This window comes from Panthera tigris, chromosome D4 (genome assembly GCF_018350195.1).
Source record: "Panthera tigris isolate Pti1 chromosome D4, P.tigris_Pti1_mat1.1, whole genome shotgun sequence".
NCBI lineage: Eukaryota > Metazoa > Chordata > Mammalia > Carnivora > Felidae > Panthera > Panthera tigris.
Window position 1 is genome coordinate 64,154,200 of NC_056672.1, and position 23,455 is coordinate 64,177,654.

A 23,455-nucleotide genomic window follows, 5' to 3' on the forward strand; every position below is an offset into this window, starting at 1 on the left:
CTACGACAAATACTTTTTATATTAAAAGCAGGTCAAATCCTCAATTGTTGCACTTTCCCCAAGTAAGAAATTACTTATGTAGATGGCATTCAAAAAAGTGTGTAAATAGTTAACATTAGTGAACTATCTTAGAAAAAAGAACTGTAAAATGCAAATAAGATATTTAGAAAGAACATTGATTATAAATACTGTAATTATCTTCATAGCATTCTATTATATCCATTTTAAAACTGGGTCATAGTTTTTCATGAAGGCATAAAAGCATTACTTCCTTTCCCTTCCTTTAAGATACCTATTAGTTCAGTCATCATTTTATGACATTGCACTTACCCAGAGAAAATTATGGGGAATTAAATGTAAAAGCTTTCCTGTCCACCCACTGACTGCCCCATCCCCTGGAGTTCCTCCTTTTCAGAGAAAATCATATAGAATTAAATAACGCTGGAGTTGTAAGGAGCCTTAGAGGTTACCCACTTAAACCACCTTTCTGAAGCATGAATTGGATACTTGATTGTAAGGTGTGACAATCACAGTGAATGTAATTTCATGGAGAAATAGTTAAAGCTCTAGGATATGTCCTGTACACAACAATAAAAGTAGAGAAACTTTCTCAAAAACTTTTAATCTGTGGAGGCCAGGACAGGACTACAGCATTCCTCTCACACTTAAAACTACAGACAGATGTTGGTACACAGATATGGAAATGATAAAAAGAGAAAGCCAAAAATCCTTGAGAAGCAGCCGCCACCCAAGTAAGAGGGAATGATTTGAAAACCCCAGAGAATATCTATGTTACACAGGTTGCTCCCATGGGTGACTTCTATATATTGTTCATTTACTTATTTTTGGAGTGGTGGTGCTGACAGTAGGGGAGAAACTACAAGGGAATGAAAATCAGGGCACTGACAAAAGAGAAACCAGGGAAGGTAGATGAGGACGTTTGTGCTGAAATAGGAGGTCAGTTTTCTCATTCTTGCAGAGAATTAAATCCTGTAATTAAATCTTGTAATAGCATAGCCCCCCATCAATGTCCCAGAGATATTTAAATGAGAAGTAAGTATGTTTAGAGGGTGTGAAAATATACTTATTAAAAGCAGAGGGCATGCAAGTTTGTTATTATTCCCTGTCCACATAGTACCTGCCTTCTGTATAAAGTACAGCTGTACATCTTGAACAGAGTAAATATCACATTACCCTGAAAGAATTATCTGACAATCCTTATAGTTTCAAGGATAAAATTCATAATTTTTAAAATTCTTATGGTGCACTATCCAAATTTATGGTGCCTCTGTGTTTGTATACTAGTCAGTTGTGTCTGAGTTTGTATCCTTCAATGCATCAGTGAATACAGGGACCTCATTTCATACGATGAGGCACCATCCTCTCAGCATAATGTCTAAAGAGCACAGCAGTATATGGAATGGAACAAGCACTAAAAAACTTCTGAAGAAATACATGAAATTTGATAAGACACTTTGACATAGAGGAGTGATAGTTACAGAAGTAGCAAGGATTTTATTGCACTAATTTTCTGACACCAAACTTTTACTTGATCCATCCCTCCCATTAGATATCCCATCTTAACAAGTCAAGGCATCCCAAAGTTTTAGACATACGTTTGTTAATATTGAGTGTATTAATTATTTAGTCTATTTCCTATCAGTTCCATGCTTATATGAGTAACACAGTCAAGTTATCTAAGTTTGAAACAAACAAAGTGTTTGGTATTACATTCTTCTATCTTTCCTTCACTGTCCAATTATCTCCTAACTGGTGACTCATGCAGGTGTCTACAACCTGAATGTATACTCATTCTCAGTTAATCCTTCTGGAATTGATTGTGTTGCATTCTTCCTGCTACTTGGGCAAAAAATTTGATATCTTTTAATACCATCTATATAATATAATACCATCTATATAGCAAGGTTGTCATGAAGGTTAAATTACATTTTCTTATACAAATACATAGCCAAGTTCTTGGAATATATATATAAAAAAACACCTCCAATGAAAGTAAGCTATTATTTTTCTATCAGTGTTGCTGCTATTGCTGCTGCTACTACAACTACTGCTAGTAGTAGTCATTTCTTTTTTCTGGGTTTTTTCTGCTTTCTGGGCTTTTTACACCATACACAAAATAAATTCAAAATGAATTAAAGACCCAAGTATGAGACCTGAAACCATAAAACTCCAAGAACAGAACACAGGTAATAATCTGTTTGACATCAGTCTTAGTAACACTTTTCTAGATACGTCTTCTAGGACAAAGAAAAGAAAAAGCAAAAATTAACTATTGGGAGTACAACAACATAAAAAGCATTTGCACAGTGAAAGAAGCCATCAACAAAGTGAAAAAAAAAACAACCTAATGAATAGGAGGAGACATTTGCAAATGATATACCCAACAAGTGGTCCAAAAATATAAAGAACTTCTACAACTCAATATATAAAAAAAAAAAAAAAACAACAACAACACAAATAATCCAACTTAAAAAAATGGACCTGAAAAGACCTTTTTTGCAAAGAAGACATACAGATGGCCAACAGACACATGAAGATGCTCAATATTACTTATCATCAGGGAAATGAATATCAAAATCACAGTGAGATATCATCTTACACTTGTCAGAATGGCTAGGACAAAAAGACAAGAAATAACAAGTGTCAACAAAGGATGTAGAGAAAAAGGAACCTTTGTGCACTGTTGGTGGGAATGCAAACTGGTGCAGCCACTGTGGAAAACATTATGAAGGCTCTTAATTTTTTTTTTAATACCATACAATCCAATAATTCCATTACTGGGTATTTACCCAAAGCACATGAAAACACTAATTTGAAGAGATACATGCACCTCTATGTTTAATGCAGCATTAATCACCATAGCGAAGATATCATAGCAATCTAATGTCCATCCACAGATGAATGGATAAAGAAGATATGGTACACACACACACACACACACACACACACAAATACTGTACAGCCATAAGAAAGGATGAGCTCTTCCCATTTGTGACATAAATGCCTGGAGGGCATTATACAACATAAAACAAGTCAGACAGAGAAAGACAAATACCGTATAATTTCACTTATATGTAGAATCTCAAAAACAAAACAAACAAAAGCAGAAACAGACGCATAAGTAGAGGGACAAACTGCTGGTTACCAGAGAGAGGGGAAATAGGGGGATGGGAAAAAAGTGTGAAGGGGAGTGAGAATTATAGACTTCCAGTTATAAAATGAATAAGTCACACTATTGAAAGGCACAGCATAAGAAATGTAGTCAATGGTCCTGTAATAACATTGTACGGTAACAGATGGTAGCTACAGTTGTGGTGAGCATAGTGTAACTACAGAGTTGTCAAATTGGTATGTTTTACACCTGAAATTAATCTAACAGTGTGTGTCACGTATACTTCAATTAAAAGGGAAAAAAATAGCAGTGACGTCCTATCTGAGTTACTTTTCAACCTTGAATCTTTCCCTTCAAGAAACAAAACAAAACAAAACAGAACAAAAACAGTACTGTTTGGTCTTCTCAAAAGATTTTCAGATTCCAGCCAGAAGACCTCTCTCAGAAATGTCTCTTTCACTAGTGCACAGACATGAGTCTGGAATCCCACCTTCAAGTACAGCCAAGAAAAGTGAGATGATGTATGGCTATAATGACCACCACATAAAACTTTCAGTGCATTCATTTGCACAAATCTCTATTGCATGTTCTAATTACTGCAAAAGGTGATTTCAAAATTATTGACTCAGCAGATAAGCTCTAAAGATTAATATGTGGGAATCGAAAGCAAATTATTACTACAATGAGCCCAAATTGTCTGACGTGATTGATGCTCTACTCAAATAACTACATAATGCACAAAACAAGTTCTGGAAGCATACAATAATTCCTAAAAACTCATAAATTAGAGAGTAAGATTTTTAATAATTTTCTATCCTCAAGAAGTTTTGCTCCAAAAGTCTGACTGAATATATACTTTTAAAACCATCCTCAATGTTCACTGGCATGTTTCAGATCTCAGACATTCTTGAGAATCTTAGGTGACTTTTGAAATGAAATTCATGGCTTTATTCAGGCATACAAAATTCCCTATACAGCACCCAACATCTGAACATCCTGTGAATTAAGTGGAAGAATATTTCTAATGGTAGCTATTGATCTTAAGGGAATACAATCAGAATTTTAGAATATATATATAAAATGTCAACTGTGAGTTATCGTTGAAGAGCATGAATCACAAAGCCAGCCCTTGCTTTAAACCACAACTTTGGGTCATAAATATTTGTTTACTCATTCAACAAATATGTCCTACCTATAAGCACTTTGCTGCAAAACTACAGGCAGATGGCTTCACTTCTGTAAGCTTTGTTTCATTAATTAATATGGTTAACATTATGTATCTTCACAATAACTGTGAAGCCTATATTAATACTTAGTAAAAGGGCAAACAAAGTGAATATATGATCCCTGCTTCTCTTTAAACATGTGATCAAATGTCTAAATTTCAGATAAGAAACAGCATACTCCTCTCTAAAAATCATGGCAGTGAAGAATTTAAAATTATTTCACATTAGCAGATTTCTTCTATAAACTGAAGAGCAACAGAACTCCAGCAAAATGAATATCCTTATAGGAAAATGGTTAGATCACTCCCGATCTTTTCATACTTGTTGCAGAAGTACCTCATATTTGTGCTTCTTTTTGTTTTATTTTGAGCTCTATCATTTTACCCTAATAAACTGGCGAGTTTTCCAGACATATGAGCACACACAAAAATGATTTTGTGGAGCAACTTTGAGCCTTAGTCACAGGCTGGTCAGAACACTCCACTCCAACGGTTCTCAGTCTCTAATGTGGAGTAAACAGATCAGTCTGGACTCCCAAACCCCACATTGTAATTACTACTGATGAACAAAGGGACCTTCCCGTCTCCTTCTCCTTCTTTTTTAAACCAGTGGAAATTCTTTCAAAAAGAGCATAAACCACTTGAGAAATGGAAAAAGTAACTGCTTGTATCTTTTCCTTTTAAGTTTCTGGACCCCAAAATAATTTTGACTACATGTTCCCTAAGCAACTTCTCTGTACACTACTGGCCTATCTTTATGAAATAAGTACTTATTCATATACACTTACTCAGGAAGAGAGAATGCCTATCTCTCCTACATTTCATAACTAAGCAGAGGCACTTAACTCTTCCTGGAACAAAAATGTTTCCTTGAAAGGTAATTTTTAAACTGAATATACAGAGTTAGAGACAATATAGTGGAATTTAAGAAAGAGAAGAAAAGAGAGGTGTCTGGGTGGCTCAGTCGGATAAGCATCTGACTGGATTTCAGCTCAGGTCACAATCTCGCAGTCTGTTAGTTCGAGCCTCACGTAGGCTCGGCTCTGTGCTGACAGCTCAAAGCCTGGAGCCTGCTTCCGATTATGTGTCTCCCTCACTCTCTGCCCCTCCCCATCTCGTGCTCACTTGCGCTCTCTCTCTCAAAAATGAATATTAAAAAAAATTTTTAAAGAAACAGAATAAGCAGAGGGATAAAGAGAGACAGAGAGAGAGAGAGAGAGAGAGAGAGAGAGAGAGAGAGAGAGAGAGAGAGAGAGGGGCAAAGCAAGAAATAAACTCTTAACTATAGAGAACTGATAGTTACCAGAAGGGAGGCAGGTGGGGGAATGGGGTAAATAGGTGATGGAGATTATAGAGGGCATTTGTGATGAGTACCAGAGTTGTATAAAAGTGTTGAATCACTAAATTATATACCTGAAACTAATGTGCAGTATGTAATCTAACTGGAATTTAAAGAAAAGCTTTTAAAAAATCAAAAAAATAAAGTGGATAGAAATCCCAAATCACCTAAGTTTTGGCCACTCATAATTAACAAATGTTGGGGTGTTATCACACGTGCTTCATACCACACCCTTCCCCACCCCCACAGATATAATTAAAACCTCCTGCATTCTACTTTACTTTATTTCCATCTCTTTGAGTAATTTTCTTGCATATATTTCTATTTTTCCATGAAATATGTATTAATGAAAATGTATACATATACTGTAACATTTTAAGGATATTGATATATCATTTTCCAACATGCTTTAGTCACTTGCTACATATTATGTAATACATTCTAACTTCATGCAATGTTCCTTTTGTAAAAATTCCACAATATCTTTATTCAATTACCTATTGATGGCATATATAGGCGAATTCAGTTCTGGAATGAATCCTGCTGCATGTGCATAACACTTTCTTTAGGGTATCTAACTAGAAGTCGGTTTATTGAGTCATAAGTAATTTACACCTTCACCTTCATAACACATTGTTAAATGCTCTTCAGCATGATTTTTCCAACGTAGACACTCAAAGGAATTGTTTTTTTGCCTTCTTTGATATTTGCCAAACTTTCTGATTGTTGCCCTCTGATAAATTTGAAAGAGTAGCTTATTGTAGAGTTTTTCTTCTACTTATTTCATGCAAAGTTGAGTATTTTTGAAATGTTTATTTACTTTTTTGGTTTCCTGTTTCTCAGTAATTCTTGTAAGTTTCCCTTTTCTGTTAGTTTATTATTTATCATGTAGTTTCAAAAAACTATTTTGAATATATATCCTCTCCAGTCATACATATGATAATGTAGATATATTATCATTTCTCCACTCTATGACTTGTCCTTTAACATTGTTATAATATTACAATATTATAATATATATGATATATATAAAATATATTACAATATATACACAATATATATGTATATATATACATATAAATATGTACATATTGTATATATATACATATATTGTATATATGTATATATGTACAATATATACAATATGTTACAATATATACAATATATATATATTATACACAATATATAATATATTGAATATATTACAATATTACATATTGTATCTTTCACCCAACAGAAATTGTTTCGACACAGTAAAATATATCAATATTTTATTTTTTGAATCATGCTTTTTCATAAAATATCTCTAAAATTAAGTTTTCCACTTTAAGGTATTTATATTCTCTTACAGTTTTACAATAAAGTATTATTTTACATTTAGGTCTTTAACCAGCTGGAAAATTAGGGTGAATTTCAATATCCACCTGGTTAAAGAAGAAACTGGAAGCTTTCTCACTAAATAAAATTCTGCCATGTACTAGGTGCCCGGATAAAGAAAATACTGGGACATCTTATTACTGGGTTAGTTAAAAGTAAATCTTACATTAAGACTATATTCTAAAATAAACACACAAAGCAATAACCACTTACTGTCAAATCTGTTATTAAAAATTCCTTAAGAATGCACAAAGGACTTCAAAATACTACCTTTCTATCATGTAATTAAGACATTTCCCCTTCCACTGTTGGGCCAAATTATGTTTATTTACTGAGTCCAACTATGGGGGTGACATGCTGTTTTACTTGCTGGAATTCTGGTCACTACATTGAGACACACTTTTGGGATATAACGAAGGACTAAGACATACTGTAGAAAATTCTTCCATCTCTGTAGCATCTGTGTCATATGATTATTGAATACAATTTCTACTACTTTGATATTAAAGGGCAAAAGATTTTTGGAGACACCTACATAGATCTTGGCCCTAGTAGAAGTCATTGCTTATTAAATGAATGATTATCACATATGGTAAACAATAGTTCACTCAACTGAACATATGCAATTATTTCTTATACAGCTTCTTATGTAAAACTTTTCAATAACAGACATCCACTGAAGAAATCAGTGTAAAGAAGGGGACACTGACTTTAGACCACATCAGCAGAGTGGACCAAGGGTGACTGAATGATGATCAATGACCTAATATGCAGCCTAGAATAAAACGCAATGCCCAGCTAATACTTACAAATGAAATACATTCTCTGGTATTTGAATTGGAGTATAGCTAGGACTTGATTGTTGACAGCATGCCAGATAGAAGCACACAAAGTCTGGCTGAATGATGTCAATAGCAGAACACAAGAATGAAGATCGTCAAACTACAGTTGAAATCTCTAGAGCCACTTCTGACTTCAGAATCATCAATACTGACAGCATGGAATAAAATAATAAAACACTACCAATTACACCATAAAAGAGAGGACGTTAGCAATAAAAAGCATATGTAACATACTTTCATATGTTGTTCATAGTGTGTTTCTATAAAACCATCCATGATGGGCTGAATGTAACTCACAGTTATCAGGGATAAACAAAATACACCCTAAGGGAGGACTTCTGGATTATGCTGACTGCCCTTTTGAAAGGTAGTGCAAAATGTATTCACCAAAAAGGCTGAAAGAAACTTGGCTTTATAATTCATGAAAGATCTTAGAAACTACCAGGAATTCCCAGATGGAAACAGTAGTTTCCCCAAGATTCTAAAGATACAATTTTTATCGTAACATCAGGTTGGTTAATCTGAAACTTTTCTAGATTGGTATAGTGAGGCAGATTTCACTATTAGAATGCTCTTCTTCCCTTTAACTTGAAATCTGTCTCCTTCTTACTATTTCTCCATACGTGGCTCAGTCAGTTAAGTGTCTGACTCTTGATTTCACAGTTTGTGAGATCAAGCCCTGCATAGGGTTCAGCAGTGACAGTGTTAAGCCGGCTTGGAATTCTCTCTCCCTATCTCTCTGCCCCTCCAATGCTCAAATTTATTCATTCTCCCTCTTTCTCTCTCTCTCTCTCTCTCAAAATTAAAAAAGAAACATTAAAAAAAGAGAAGGAATTTTTTAAAAGGAAGGTAACTTTGTTCTACCTGAAAAGACAAGATTTGTTGTTTATATTTGTACTTTTCAGTATGAAATGGTGATAAAAATAGAAAACAGAATGTGATGTCATTTTGGCACAGTATAATAAATGAAAAATTACCCAATGAAATAAAGATATAATATCAGGTTGGAAACTTTTTCTGAGTTTCCAGTTATATATATGTATAGGTCTCGTAATACATAGTATAGTTTTACATATATATGCATATACATATATGCATAATATACATATACTATACATACATGCAACTATATTTCACATACTAGTTTTTAGTAGCCAGAAGCAAAACTTATAATTTAGATTGCTTTGAATCCACCCATACTAACACAGAAATAAAATATGCTAATTGCAGATAAGAAATCTGAGGTTCTGAGAGATAAGACATTTTGTACAAAGACACACAACGGGTAGACCCAAAGCTAGACTTTAAAAAAAAAATTTTTTTTAATGTTTAATCTTTAGTTTTGAGACAGAGCATGAGCAGGAGAAGGGCAGAGAGAGAGGGAGACACAGAATCCTTAGCAGGCTCCAAGCTCTGAGCTGTCAGCACAGAGCTCGACTGCGGCTCGAACTCACAAACTATGAGGTCATGACCTAAGCTGAAGTCAGACACTTAACTGACTGAGCCACTCAGGCAGCCCCCCAAAGCTAGACTTTGAATTCAGATTCTTTTGTCCCTAATGCCACAGAAGTTTCTATTTTCAATTGTATTTATTAAATTGAGTTTTATAAAATTTGAATGGAAAACTGTTTGACATTCATGAAATTTAGAGCAGTACTTTTCATCATGAAGATAGTATGTTAACAAATATTGGACCTTTGGTCATAGTAAAGTTTTACAAATATTTGCCAAAGAAATCAAGATTTTATGTCTTGACTGAGAATGAAATATTGAGTAAGTAAGAATTCACTTACCTATTATGGAAAACACACACTATAGTGGTACCCATGATTCTTACACCCTAGTACCCATGCCAAACTCTCCTTGAGTTTGGGTAGGACATCTAACTTTAAGTTATTTAAAATGGAGATTGACCTTTGTAAGCCTGACCTAATTAGAGAAACCCTTCAAAACATCTTGTAGAGATCAGACACTCAAATAAGCAGAGATAAACACTCTTTTTATTTGTTGCTGGCTTAGAATACATAAGTGTCAATGCATCAGACAATTGAAAAGAAATGGGTTCTGCCTGTAATCTTAGGATGCCTAGAAGTAGATCATTTCCTGCGCAAGATTCCAGATGAGTACGTAGCCTGGTTTCAGCCTCATGATATCCTTAGCAGAGAACCCGTGTAAGTCTGTACCCAGACTTCTAACCCACACAAATTGTGAAATAATAAATGGTATCATTTCAAGCTCCTAAATTTGTGATCATTTTTTTACATAGTCATAGATAATGAATGCACCTAGTGAATAAATAATAATGAAGAAAAAGGCAAGACAGAAAGAAGATTTTAGTAATTTTAAGGATTTTAAATTATAAGTTTTATGTTTATAAAATGTATAGATGAATATGCTAAGTTAAACAATGAAAGCTTTATTTTGTTAACATCCCCAAATCCTCTCATTTAAAAGTCAGACGTAAAAAAAAAAAAAAAAGAGAGGAAAGTTTAACTTCTGATTTCCAAGTCACATAAGAAGTGAAGAAAGTGAGACAGTAGCACCTTTACTGAACCTTAGTGCAGTAAAACAACCATTTGTTATATTTATGAATACTATGGGTCTACAGTTTCAGCTGGGTGCAGGGGAAATGACTTGATTCTGCTTCAGAATGTTTGGAGAGTCAAACAAAAGACCCAAAGAGTAGGAGCTAGAATAATGTGAGGAGAATTCCCTTAAATGACTGGAGGATGATGTTAGATATGAGATGGGTACCTCGGTTCTTCTAAATATGGGTTTTTCCATGTTGTCTTTCCACATGATACAGCATGGGCTTCTTAAGGATCTGATGGCCAAGTGAGTTCCAAGTGTATCAAGAAACTATGAGTGCAGAGGGCAAGCAAGAATATACAACCTTGCCAGGAAGAAGCCATATGTGGTTTTCTTTATAAAACGTAGCCTCATAAATCATGTAACATATTGTCCACCATACTCCATTGTGGGGAAGAATCACAAGCCTACCCAATACATAGGGAAGGAAAAGTAGACCCAATCTATTGATGGAGGACTGGCATTGCTCCATAAGGGTAAGTAGGAACATAAATATTTCTACAGCGATTTTTGAAAAATATAATCTCTCACCTTTGTATTTCCTATTCCCTCTAATTTATACTTGGATCTAGATTTATTTGACAAATAAGAAGGGGTTACAGTCTTATATTGTTACACAATTCATTAAAATGTTAATTTTAGCTGTTCTGCATATTTTCAATTTAGAAAATAATCTGCAAAAATATATGTATCTTTAAACCAGGTACCTTCAAATCCTTATGAATTACAGGGACTCTCTTGTCTGCTCTTTCCTTTATAAATTCATTATGGCTTCCCAGAAATTTATGCTCCTAAGCTACAGTTATCTTTAGCTCTCAAGAATTGATACACCTTCTTTAAAAGCTGTTTCCCAAAGGATAATTTGCATGTTTAAAATCTGAAACCGGGACGCCTGGGTGGCTCAGTTGGTTAAGCGTCCGACTTTGGCTCAGGTCATGATTACGCGGTCCATGGGTTTGAGCCCCATGTCGGGCTCTGTGCTGAAAGCTTGAAGCCTGGAGCCTGCTTCGGATTCTGTGTCTCCCTCTCTCTCTGACCCTCCCCCGTTCATGATCTGTCTCTCTCTGTCTCAAAAATAAATAAATGTTAAAAAAAAAATTTAAAAAAAAACATTTAAATCTGAAACCTAATCAAAGATTTCTTTTCTTTCTTTCTTTCTTTCTTTTTTTTTTTTTTTGAGAAAGTTCTCCATACTTCACTGGATTATTCTTTCAAACTTGGCCTTGTCTGATTTCCTTATGTTTGCAAATGCATTTAAGTAGTGTTCTCTAAACATAAGGCAAACTTGTCTCCTTAACTTTCCTTGTTCTAATCTCCCTTTATGAAAAAACTTTCACTTTACTATCCACAATACTATTCACCATATTTTAGTTCCCATATCATTTACACTTTCCCACATAGTATTCATTTTCCCCATATTTAGAGCAGAGATGAGATCTCACTTGTATCTCCAGCACTTATTATGGTGTAATATATTATAACATAGCAATTAAAATTCTAGGTAGTTATCTGTTTAATTATCTGGCCACAGCCTGACTCTCCCTAAAGACCTGAGATCTTCTATAGCAGATGTACCCAGGGATTAGAATTAACTTTTTTTCTTAATCAGATTTGGTGGTAATTGAAATAACTCCGTATCAAGTGTTCGTGGTGTTCGTGTGCAGACATGTGCACATGTACATACACACTCCATTGGAAGTAGTTATAATGCATAAATCTTTTGCTCAATCCTTTCAACATTTTAAACAATTAACAGCAGTAAATGTTGTCTAATTGAGGCTTGCAAAATATAAGCAGAATCTGTGCAGTCACTGAGTTTCAGTGGCTTAACATCCCATACATGTACACAGAAATTCATTATTTCTAACAAAACCTTACTGGGAAAATAACCAGGTTTTGGACTACCCACATCCATGCTTTAATTCAGGCATCTATGTTGACAGACTGCCATCTTCAATGCACAGATTTCAAGATTAACCTACAGGGTACACTGAAGTTGGCCAGAAAGAGAAAGACCATTGCAGAATGAAAAGGATTTTATTTTTCCAGAACCATAACTGATGCACATTACCACTGTTTCTATTCCATTCACTATAACTCAGGCACATGAAAATTTCTAAGTACAAGAGAGATAGAACATGAACAGCTATCCAGTAACAACACTGTATGATGGCAGGGTGGACAGACTTCTGGTGGGCAGTCAGCCCTATCATATGATCAATCACGTATTCCTGGGTAAAAGTTGGAGCTAAGTAAGGTCCAAATTCTGCTAAATTATTTTATTTGAAGCACTACTATGCATTAAGTCAAAGTGTCTTACGCATTCTATACGTTTAAATGCTTATGATGATGTAGAAATGATGAAAAAATACAAATAATTCCATATTATATTTTTCCACAGTGCCTAGTTCCATACTACTCTAAATTGACTTAAAAATGGTTAAATAACCCCACTAAATTCATTTATACACTGTTGGTTTCTACAGACTAGTATATTCTGAATTGTAAAATAAACTGACACCTCAAAAATATGTTAAAAATTTTTTTCTAACGTTTACTTATTTTTGAGGGGGGGGAGGGTAGAGAAAACGGGAGACACAGAATGTGAAGCAGGCTCCAGACTCAGAGCTGTCAACACAGATCAGGGCTTGAACTTGTGAATCATGAGATCATGACCTGGGCCAAAGTCAGAGACTTAACCGACTGAGCCACCCAGGCATCTCGTTTATTTTATACATTTTTACCACAAATTAGAGACTTTACCACAAGTTAAATATCCACAAGTTGTATTTTCTAAGGTAGCCTTAGCTTTAGTAGTAAGCCAAATATTTCATTGTTGTAAATGAAAAATGCTTTAAATGTTAAAAAATGTATCTCCAATAAGTATTAGTTTTTTTGAATTTTTCACACTTGCCTACCACAACAGATGATTCTGTGTACACCTATATGTATGGCTGTACATTCAAGAACAATTCATTTAGATAATTATGTAAGAACACATCAACAAACTTTATATTGAGTATTTGTTTCTCCCAAATTTATATGTTGAAAACCTAATTCCCAAGATGATGGCACTGGGGGATGGAGCCTTTAGGAGGTGATTAAATCATGAAGGTAGAAACCTCATAAATGAGAACCATGGCCTTATAAAAGAGGTCTGAGAATTCTCTCACCAACTTCCACCATGTAAAGATACAAAGAGAAGTCAGCAATCTGCAACCTGTAAGAAAGTCCTCCCTAGAATCTGACCATGCCAGCACCTTGATCTTAGACTTTCCACCTCCAGAATGGTAAGCAATAAATTTCTGCTATGTATAAGCCACCCAGTCTATAGTATTTTGGTATAGCAGCCCTAATCTCCCTAAGACACTACTGTTAATACATTAATACTAATTGCTCATTTGCCTCTAAAATAAGCAATTATGCTAATAAACAGTGTTAAACTTGTTCATATAAACTAACCCTGCATAATGGAAGCTGTATTGTTAATAAATTATTTCAGTGTGTACTTCTTTATTGAAACAATGTAAGAAAAAATGGTAGAAAAACCTCACCCACTATGTAATAAGAATAACAGATTGCCTTATGAATCTGATTTATGACCACTAACTAAATATGGTAACCTTGAGAACAGGGTAAAAAACAAATTGAAATGCCAGATAATCTAAATTCAGCAGACTTTAGGTGATGTTTTCCTATAAATCATGGCTTGTTTCCTTCAAAATCTAACACTTCACAACACTGTTAGGTAATTTTCCTAAGTGAAACATATACACTAATTAATAGGATTCAAGATCTAAGGTTTTAAAAATATTTTAGTCCATGCTATGCCTATGGAAAATATGTACACTACATACCAAGAACACAGCTTTTCCTTTTCTCTTACAGCCTTGTCAGTCTCTAACAACAAGTTTTCCTGGTTCTCAGCTCTTCAGACCCAGACTGGCATCAATACCATTGGTTCTTCAGCTTGCTGACTTCAGATCTTAGGACTTTTGGGCCTCCATAATCATGTGAGTCAATTCCTTACAATAATTCAACAAATATAACAGGTATATATAGCTCCTGTTGGTTTTGTTTCTCTAGAGAACCCAGACTAATATACCACTACGTTACAAACATTTACTAGAGTTTCTTCTAGTTATGACTTCAACTTTTTTTGTCTTTCTAGTACATCTAAAGAATTTTTGGTATATGAATATTTTTGTAGCATTTCAAAGTGATCTGAATCAAATTGAAATTTTTGAGCCTTTTTAAACCACTATTAATTTTTAGAAGATTTCCATATTGAAATCATATTATATATGCTATATTATATCATGCTTTAACTGCACTTCATATAAAGGATTATTCTGTTTCTTTAGAAATATGTCATTATTTAAGTACAGAGGGCTGTTTATTACTTCATTTAGGGTAAGAACTCTGATTTCTTCTTTTCTTGCTACTCATTTAGAATGTTGCCAATAATTTATCACTTATTATATGTTAGACACTGTGCTTTTTTCATATTCATGATCATATTTAATTCCACAATTATTTCTTCTTTACAGATGAGAAAATGGAAGCATATAGAGGTTAAGAAACCTATACAAGACAAACAGAAAATAAATGTCCAACCGAAGACTTGAATCCAGGCTATCATCCTATACAAACCATGTTCATATACATACCATATTTGGTCTTGTTCTCTGTCTAAATAATATTTTTGATTTGCTGGTATAAGGTAACAAATTTCCTTTCAGGAAAATAATGTTGTTTGTATTTACTATGATTATATTGTTCAGTACAATACATTTCCTGTCCTTATCAGCATTAGTTATGTTATTTTTTATATTTGGTAATTTAAAACACCAAATAAAATTTCTATTTAATTTTAACTTCTTACATTACTAGTTTAAAAAATACTAAATTATCAATATAGACTGATTTTGATACACAAGAATGGCAATTTAATACGTTCAAGTAATTATAAATGAGGTTGAAATATTTTTTCCATTTTTAATATTTTAAAATCTCTTGTGAATTTTCTATCACACTTGCTTTTTCTTACATTGCCAAAGTATTTTTCTTATCAATTTGTATGAGCTTTGCCCACACAACATCAACTTTTTGATCTAGTAACTTGATGAATAAACAAGGGTATTAAAACATAACCAGATAATGCTCAATATTCCAATATAAAAGATTAATGTTGTAGGGTAATTTTGATATTATCTAGAGACAAAAACCAAAAACTCACAGATATTTATTATTAAGGTAAACAGAGATAACTGGTAATTTTGCTTTTTAAACAAAAATACCACTTAAATAAAACAGGTGCATATGGAAAGCAAAAGTACCTACATTTATTATTCTTTTTTAAATTTTTTTAACGTTTATTCATTTTTAAAAATTTTTTTTTAATGTTTATTTCTAAGACTGAGAGAGACAGAGCAAGAATGGGGGAGGGGCAGAGAGAGAGGGAGACACAGAATCGGAAGCAGGCTCCAGGCTCTGAGCCACCAGCCCAGAGCCCGACGTGGGGCTCGAACTCACGGACCGTGAGATTGTGACCTGAGCTGAAGTCGGACGCCCAACCGACTGAGCCACCCAGGCGCCCCTAACGTTTATTCATTTTTGAGAGACAGGGAGAAACAGAGTATGAGCGGGGAAAGGGCAGAGAGAGGAAGACACAGAATCAGAAGCAGACTCCAGGCTCTGAGCAGTCAGCACAGACCCCAATATGGGGCTAGAATTCACAAACTGCAAGATTGTGACCTGAGCCAAAGTCGGTTACTCAACCGACTGGGCCACACAGGCACCCCCATACGCTTATTATTCTTTAGCATTATCTTAACTTAAAATAACTCTGGTGCAAAACTGAAGTAACTGAAATAGTAACTTCATTTACTATATCCAGTCACATCCAGAAGTACATCAAGATTCTGTGGGATAAGGAAGAAAGGTGGTGGAGGGGGGAAATGGAGTTACCTGATTGCCAACTAGTATTCAGGATAGACATTACATATTTTTAACATTTAATCTCACAAGTACAGAACCTAAAGAATTAAATATTTGCAAATGTATATTTATACATTCACAAAGAATTGTTTTAGAAATTATGTACTTATGTATACAAAACTGAAGTATCAACTTTTCTCTATCTTAATAATTTCCACAGAGGTCTTTCTTGACTTCATCTTTAAAATATACTCATTGTGTACATTTATTTTTGGTAGTAATTCAAAGCTTTTGATTGCTGTAGTTTTTCTTGACTCTTTCAAAAGGCAGTGAATGAAATCATTGATACTAATTACATATATGAAGAAAAGATTTATTTTTACTAAATCAAATATGTGAAATAAATATATGCTTTGCGTATTTTTATAAGTTTAATCCTCATAACAGCATTATAATTTTATTAGCTTTAAACTAAAAAAACTAAACTAAACTAAAAAAAAAAATCTCAAAGGTTGCTAAAGAACAATTAGGCACTGTATGGTGGCTTTGTAAAGCGTCAGCTTTACTAGGCTGAACTGTATTTCCCAAAATGCCTTTTCTTGTATGTTTCCATCTATGGGAGGTTTTTGTGGAAGACAGAAGTGAAGTGGCAGCTATTTAGTAGCTCACACACATTGTCACTTACCTGCTGGCTCATCATTTTAGCTGGAGGTATTCGCAAAGTCTTCCTCTGGATTCTCCTTCTGTTCTCCGACCCCAGCTATAGATTCAGCTCCAAGAGGAAGGTCCTGGTTCCTACAAGACAGCCATACCATCAAGGTCAGAGGCAACAAGAATCCGTATGGATTTTCACTCATAGTCGTGGACTCTGGCTTGTGTTTGGAGGTCCAGATTCTTCTAGTTCTACTTCTCTGATAGAATCCTGACTAAGTACAAAATGATCAAAGAGTAGATGGCAATCCCTGTGCCACAATGGTGCTTACTTGGTGAATATAAGCTCAGGATTTGGCCAATGTTTGAACCTGGTGTTTTGTAACACAACTATTCCGTCTCTTTTCGCTGCCAACATAGTGACTTAATATATTAAAGTACTTTGAGAAGTTGTGGGGTATTATACAAATTTAGGTGTTTATTGCTATTACTAGTATCAACATTATTATTAAATTTTGCCTGCTGAATAGGCAAAGCATGCTTTCAAATACAAACTTTATTAGAGGTATACTAATACTAAATGTTAAAATTTGGTTACAGATGATACAGGTTTCCATTTTTATTGGACCTTAAAATCCTCTCAAAGGCATTAGGTTGTTTAATTACTGAGCTAAGAAACAGCTGAAAAAGTCAAGAAGTCAAACAATCTTTTAATTGAACCCACTGGTTCAACACAGAATCTCAATGTACTTAGTCCCTTTTACTGTTGACATCTGTTATACAGCTACCAGCTACCAGCTATTGCCCTCATTTCTGCCATAATTGAACACAATGAATATATAGAGATACACAGTTGACCCTTGGACAACATGGGTTTGAACTGTGTGGGTCCACTTATACACAGATTTTTTTCACTAAAGTAAAGCGCTCTAAATATATTTACCTTATGAATTTCTTAACATCTTCCTTTCTCTAGCTTACTTTATTGTAAGAACACACTATATGATACGTGTAACATACAAAATATGTGTCGATCAACTGTTATTGGTAAGCTGGCCGAAAGTAGCCTACCAGCAGTTAAATTCTGTGGGGGAAGTGGGTTAAAAGTTACACACAAATTTTAGACTTAGAGTGATGTCAGTGCCCCTAACCTCTGTATTTTTCATGGTCAACTGTACATTACATGTATAACAAATAAATACATATACTTTAGAAAATGAAAGACAGGTTTCCCACTGATGGAAGAAGCCAGAAGTCACCAAATAGAGAATGATATAATAAATCCCAAAGTGTTGGATTAGATTTGGAGTTACCAGTTATTTGGAGTTATTAGTTATTTTGAGTTTGGTATTATTTCACAGATTTTAGAAATATGTGTGTATATAAAAGAAATATAGGAGTGTGAAGCATTTCCTGTCTGTATCCAACGAGAGAACCTAGAGCAGTGATACTGAGGTAGCAGCTAGTACAACTAGTGAACCAGTGCACAGACCTTAGTTTCTAAATACCATCCCCAATAAAAGGGACCAGGGACTCTTGGAAGTAGTTGATTCTAAGGCAAAGATAAAGAAAATAAACATAAACCAGGAGTATCTTAATATTGCCAAGAGATAAAGAACTGATAAAAGAAGAGGACAATGATGACAGCATGTCAAAGGGACACAGAAGCCAATATGAAAGAGCTCTCAGTGGCCAAATCTAAAACAATTTGAGAAACAAGTATTGATAGTTTTGTATAATAACCCAGAGATTAAAGCAAATATCCATGGGTCCATGGCAGTATAAATAGAACTCTTCATTAAATTTTCAATTTTATAAATGTAATGAAGGAAGACCAGAACCCCACAGTAATAATTGTTGTAGCTCAACATTAGTGAATAAAATTACAAAGAGAAATAGAATTTTGGATAACCTCAAATGATTCTCCCTCTGATACTGCTTAATTACCTGAGGTAAAATTGTAACTATACAGTTGGAGAAACTAGGTAGACATCACCTTAACCAAAAGATCAAAGTTAATATCAGCATAATAAGCATACTGACATGCAACTGTTGATGTGATCCATTCATATTAGCAGGGTCCATCTCTTCTATTTTTTTTACCAAAATTCAAAACTTCAACATAATCATGAGAAAACATCAGCCAGACATCAGACTCAAACTGAATGACATTCTATAAAATACTTTCAAAAGTGTCAAATGCTCTTCAGAAATGTCAATGTCATGGAAGACAAAAGACTGAGGAACTGTCACAAACCAGAAGCAACTAAGAAGAGAGGACAACTAACTGCAAGGTAGGGTTCTGGATTAGATCTTGGAATAAAAAAAAAATAGAGGAAAGATAGCAAAATCCAACTAAATTTTGTATTTTAGTTAATAGTATTTTACCAGTGTTTATAGTATCATCACACTTATCTTAATTTTGAGAACAGTACCATGACTATACCTGATGTTAACTCTGAAGGTGGGTAACGGGTATCCAAGAACTTTAATTTATTTTAGGGCAGAATTGATATGAGGTTAAGAAAACACTGGCACTGATGCTGGCATTGATATTTGGTAAAATGAGGTGTTGAATTTTGAAGCTGTCTTCAGTCTTGATTAGAAATCAGAACAACAAGGGGAGCCTGGGCAGCTCAGTCGGTTAAGAGTCTGACTTCAGCTGAGGTCATGATATCATGGTTTGGGAGTTCAAGCCTCATGTCGGGCTCTGTGCTGACAGCTCAGAGCCTGGAGCCTGCTTCAGATTCTGTGTCTCCCTCTCTCTCTGTCTCTCCCATGACCATGCTGTCTCTCTCTCAAAAATAAATAAATATTTTAAAAAATCAGAATAACAAAAGTGCTTCTAAAAATTATGTGGAATCTGATCCTCACACTGTGCTGTACTTAGTCATGCAGCTATCATTGAGCATATAAATGATTCAGTCAGAAAGAGTTAACACTATTAGAATATACAATTTTTTTCAAATATTAAAGCAGTTTTAAGCTATTAACATTACACAAATTACATGTGGTCTTCAGAAGCATTTATTTATAAATATTACCCAAAAACTATGTATTAAAATATAAGTATGAATCTAATGTTATGCTTTCATTTATGATCTACCTTGTTCTATCAGGATTTAAAGTAGATATGCCCTAATAAACCTATTAGTAATAATGGGCCAGAAAAATTTTTCATAATTTTCCCATAGATCTGGGAAAACTTCTTAGATAAGGGAGAGGCAAAATTGAACTATCTACAGAGGTATTAATAACTGACAAATCAGCTAATTTGGGTCATAAGCTAACAATTGTAAGGAATATTACAGGAAATCATTTAGTAGATACAAGTAGCCATTTAAATTTTGCAAAAGAATGAATTTATCATTTTAGATCAGATGGTTTTGATTCCAATTATACTGATATATTAGTACTATATAAAACCTGAGAAGACCATAGCCAGACCAATCATTTCACTTTTTAAAAAAATTTTTTTAATGTTTTATTTTTGACACAAAGAGCAAGCGAGCACACACGCATGAGTGGGGGAGGGGCAGACAGCGGGAGCAGAATCCAAAGCAGGTTCCAGGCTCCGAGCTGTCAGCACAGAGCCCCACACAGGGCTCGAACTCACCGACCACGAGATATGACCTGAGCTAAAGTTGGATGCTCAACTGAGCCACCCAGGTGCCCCCCATCATTTCACTCTTTGAGTGAAGAAACTAAAGCCATTTATGGGTTCTCTATTAGAATACTGAACTTCACTTTTGCACAACAGATTTGCTGCCAGAATTCAGGTGTTGTGAAAACCATCACTAAACCTAAACCTAAACCTAAACCAAAATGGGAAAAGACTCGTGTCAACATCATCGTCATTGGACACATTGATTCTCCAACTCTAGTACCACAGGTCATCTGACCTACAAATGTGGTAGAATCAACAAACTATCAAAAAATTTGAGAAGGAGTCTGCTGAGATGGGGAAGGGCTCCTTTAGGTATGCCTGGGTCTTGGATAAACTGAAAGCTGAACATGACCGTGGTATCACCATTGCTATTTTCCTGTGGAAATTTGAGATCAGCAAATATCACTGATGCCCCAGAACACAGAGACTTTATAAAAAACATGATTATAGACACATCTCAGGCTGGCTCTGCTATTCTGATTGTTGCTGATCATGTTGGCGAATCTAAAGCAGGTCAGATCTGTGAACATGCCCTTTTGCCTTATGCACTGGGTCGGAAACAACTAATTGTTGGTGTTAACAAAATGGCTTCTACTGGGCTATTCTATAGCCAGAAGAGATACAAGGAAATCATTAAGGAAGCCAGCACCTACATTAAAATAACTGGTGGGGTGCCTGGTGGGTCAGTCAGTTAAGCGTCTGACTCTGGATTTCTGCTCAGGTCATGCTATCGTGGTTCATGGAATCGAGTCCCATGTCAGTCTCTGCACTGGCAACAAGGAGTCTGCTTGGGACTCTCTATTTCCCTCTCTCTCTGCCCCTCCTCTTCTAGTATAAATAAACTTTTTAAAAAAGAAAGAAACTTGGCTACAACCACGACGCAGCAGCATTTTTGTCAATGTCTGGTTGGAATGGAGACAACATGCTCGAGCCAAGTGCTAATATACCTTGGTTAAAGGTATATTTATCCATCCATAAAGATGGTAATACCAGTGGAACCACACTGCTTGAAGCTCTGAATTGCATTCTACCTCCAACTCATCCCACTGAAAAGCCCTTGTGTCTGCCCCTCCAGGATGTCTACAAAATTGTTGGTATCGATACTGTCTCTGTGGGCAGAGTGGAGACTGTTGTTCTTAAACCCAGCATGGTGGTCATCTTTGTTCCAATGTTACAACTGAAGTAAAGTCTGTTGAAATGCACATGAAGCTCTGAGGGAGGCTCTTCCCAGGAACAATGTGGGCTTCAACATCAAGGACATAACTGTCAAGGATGTTTGTCATGGCAATGTGGCTGGTGACAGCAAAAATGAGCCACCACCAATGCAAGGAGCTGGCATCACAGCTCAGGTGATTATCCTGAACCATCCAGGCCAACTCAGTACTGGATACCCACCTATGCTGAACTGTTGCACAGCTCACATTGGATTGATCATTGTTCTAGAAAAATGCTGGAAAATGGCCCCCCAACTTCTTGAAATCTGTTGATACTGCCATAATTGATATGGTTCCTGGCAAGCCTATGTGTGTTGAGAGCTTCTCTATCCTCCTCTGGGGTATTTTGCTGTTTGTGACATGAGACAGATGGCTGCTGAGGGTGTCATAAAAGCACTGAAAGAGAAGGCAACTGGAGCTGGCGAGGTCACCAAGTCTTCCCAAAAAGCTCGGAAGGTTAAATGAATACTATCCCCAATATCTGTCACTCATCATTTTTTTTTTATTTCTCTTTTTGAGAAAGAGCAAGCAGGGAAGAGGGGCAGAGAGACAGAGAAAGAATCCCAAGTAGGCTCCCTGCTCACTGCAGAGCCAGACGAGGGGTTTGATTCCACAACCTTGGGATCACTACCCAAGCCAAAATCAAGAGTCAGACACTCAACTGAGTAAGCCACCCAGGCTCCCCACCAGTCTTCATCACTGGTGGAAGAATGGTCTCAGAACTGTTTGTGTTACTTGACCATTTAAGTTTAATAGTAAAAGACTGGGTAAAGATAACAATAAAACATTCAGAAGTAAAGGAGATAAAATAAGTACTTTTTTTGTAGTTTCAAGTTTTTATTTAAATTCCAGTTAACATATATATTGTAACTTAGTTTCAGAAGTAGAATTTGTTAATTCATCGCTTACATACACCACACAACAAATGCCCTCCTTAATACACATCACTCCTTTAAACCATCCCCCACCCACCACCCCTCCAGCAATCTTCAGTTTGCTCTCTATAGATAAAAGTCCACCATAAGGTTTGCCTTTCTTTTTTTCCCCCTATATTCATCTGTTTCATTTCTTAAATTCTACATATGAATGAAATTTTGGTCCAGTTGTTTCCATTTAAAAGTACTGATTTTAGTTAAAACTTGACCAAAAATCCATCACAGAATTTTGAGATCCATTCAAACAAAAGTTTAATGAGAAGAAAAAGAATACTAAGCACCATGTTGGTCTTCAGCTGATTAATTTTTCATCATGTATGGAAAAAAATATCTAATTCTTGTGAAAACATTCAAAAATAAGCAAACAGATGTCCCAATCATAATTTTATGAACATATCTGCCAGTCTTCCTTTTATGTTTTCTCTGTCTTTACCAACTAGGCTCTATGCTATCTATCCCCCAAAATACATGTGTTCTACTTTAAGTCTGTTTGCTCTGTTTCCCCTACCTAGAAAAATTTCTCATTTTTCTTTTCCTAATGTA

At 35.1% G+C, this 23,455-nt stretch overlaps 1 pseudogene; it reads left to right on the forward strand.

The window, feature by feature from the left end:
• The first annotated feature begins 9,950 nt into the window (after nucleotides 1-9,950).
• LOC102962556 lies at nucleotides 9,951-22,442 on the forward strand (annotated as a pseudogene).
• Nucleotides 22,443-23,455: the final 1,013 nt, after the last annotated feature.